The 2209-nt window shown below is 40.1% G+C and overlaps 1 long non-coding RNA gene across 2 annotated transcripts; it reads right to left on the bottom strand.

The window, feature by feature from the left end:
• Positions 1 to 76: 76 nt before the first annotated feature.
• Positions 77 to 2187, bottom strand: LOC123965012. 2 transcript variants are annotated; one of them, XR_006823601.1, is made up of 5 exons: positions 1784 to 2187; positions 1449 to 1560; positions 1276 to 1349; positions 269 to 455; positions 77 to 173 (listed from the first exon to the last, which is right to left on the bottom strand). It is a non-coding gene; the product is annotated as an uncharacterized LOC123965012 (long non-coding RNA). The 2 variants fall into 2 exon arrangements; XR_006823600.1 differs by lacking the exon at positions 1276 to 1349 and having other exon boundaries at positions 1784 to 2185.
• Positions 2188 to 2209: the final 22 nt, after the last annotated feature.

Raw genomic sequence — 2209 nt, 5'->3', positions numbered from 1 at the left:
CATACTCTGTGCAAAGGGCGCTTGTAAATGGAATCTAAAGTTTCCTGTTCACAACTATTGTTACCTGCATGTGCATGACTTACCTGGTGCTTCTCTGATGACAGATGAGATGTCTTCTTGAGCGAGGATTGATATTTTCTCTTCCTTGTCTAATTTTTGCAAGAGCTGCACCTCTGTAAAGACAGTTTTGTTTACTTCTGCTGACCAATTTGTGTGTCATCAGCTTAAACCACCAGGACAGAATTTTGTTATACAGCAGTAGACAAACCTGGGTCAGTTGATTTCCTCCGTCCATAAAGCAGAAGGGCATCAGTCAACAGGTCCAGGCGGTGCGAGGGAGTCATCTCCTTTGTGACTCTGGCAAGTCTTCGGAGGAAAGACCACAGCCTTTCCATTCCTTCCCCGTCCAAAGCCGTGAGCCCAAAACCATCAAGCCGTCTGGTGCTGTACTTGATCTGCGATTACAGCAAAGTCATACAATATCACATACACTGACGTTGCGCATTATCCTACTAAATTGGAAACAGTTGCAGTGATCATCTATTTAAATGGATCCAAAAGCTCAGGACAGAATCCATCCTATATATTTATTTTTATAATAATAATTTAGAATAATCAAATAGTCTGCTTACAGTGTTCAGTTAGGCTGTGTGTGAACATATGCTTGCTGTGCGCAGTCAAGCATCATGTGATATTTTCCTGCTGAGGCTCAGTGAGTTATTTGGCCCTTCCATTCCTGCTCTGCTCGCATTTTGGGACGGTGCACAATTATTGTCCCCACTCTATCACAGCAGTAGCTCGGCCTGCGGTATGTTACGTGAGTGGAGTGTAATGCTTTCACCCTGACCCTTCAGACAGGGCTTGGAGCAGGAGAGGGCCTTTGCTCAGCTTATGTTATTTTATCTTTTAAATCTGTAAATAGCGAAACTGTCCATTTCATTCATTTATATCCATGTAATAATCCATAAATACACAAATGCCAATTAGATGGTAACCTGCATGAGAAATAAACAAACTTTGGTTATAACAATCATCTGCTTATAGTAACCAATTTGACCCGGACAGACGTGACCACTATATGCAGTCTCCATTGTGTCCTAAACAGCGCATCACTGAAAAAGACTTGAACACACACCAAGCGGGAAAAGCTTTACGATTACTTCTAGGCATTTCTACTTAATTTCAGCAGTGCAGTGGATAGACAGGAAAATGGAGGCAGACAGTGAATGATATCTGACACAGGTCCTGATGTCTCTATAAACTCAATGAAATTACCTGGCATGGCAATTTGTGTCCATAAATGTGAAATGCTGGTACGGCCAAGAGAGTGCTATGCCCTCCCCTGATTTCTGATTGAACACAGTATGGCATCATTTTGAGTTAATGTGTCAATGTTTTTTATCAAAACAATAATTCACTTTTACACACGAGTTTAAAGATTTACTCACATGCAAATGGGAAGCAACAACACAGGCAATGTCATAGACAACTCGCAGGTGGATGTGCTTCTTGTCACATCTTCGAAGAAGCTCATCGATGACACACAGGGGACAGGCTAATCTATTACAACACACAACATGTGAATGATGAAACACTATACTGAGGAAAAGTGAAAAAAATATCCAAACAATCTCCATTATCATTTTAAATACTCCAACTACTCTTTAAAATGATCTTGCCAGCCTTGAAGTTACTACAGTCCTAAATATTTAAGGAAATTACATTTATGGGAAGAGTAATGGTCTTTTTCTAGGAGGTAAATCTAACATTTTATGGACTCAACTGCGACTAATCTCATGAGGCTTTGAGCTGTCATGATGTGATGGCAGGTATTCCACTACATCCTTTTCATCAACAAACATGTGGGTTCCATGCAACGGCTCAACCACACTTGTCCCAGAGCTTTGCTTCCTCACAAGGCCAAAGTTGGCATCCAATGTCACTTTCATATCTCCATCCGCCTGGGAAATAAACACAGTAATCCTGGTTTTGTATCTGGTACTACAAAAAAAAGAGTTTAGGTCAGAAACACCCATGGAATAAATAATTGATTGACAAATTCTTAAAACAAATGCTGAAAGATACACAAGGTCCCACATTCATCCTCAAACAGCCTTCAGAAATGCAGAGCACTAGGTTGATACACTTACTATTTTATTATAATACTTTATACAATAATTAACTGATTTTGCATTTATCAATTCAATGC

This window comes from Micropterus dolomieu, unplaced genomic scaffold (genome assembly GCF_021292245.1).
Source record: "Micropterus dolomieu isolate WLL.071019.BEF.003 ecotype Adirondacks unplaced genomic scaffold, ASM2129224v1 contig_7936, whole genome shotgun sequence".
Lineage (NCBI taxonomy): Eukaryota > Metazoa > Chordata > Actinopteri > Centrarchiformes > Centrarchidae > Micropterus > Micropterus dolomieu.
Note: the sequence above shows the minus strand (reverse complement) of the source record. Positions and strands in the feature narration are given on the sequence as shown.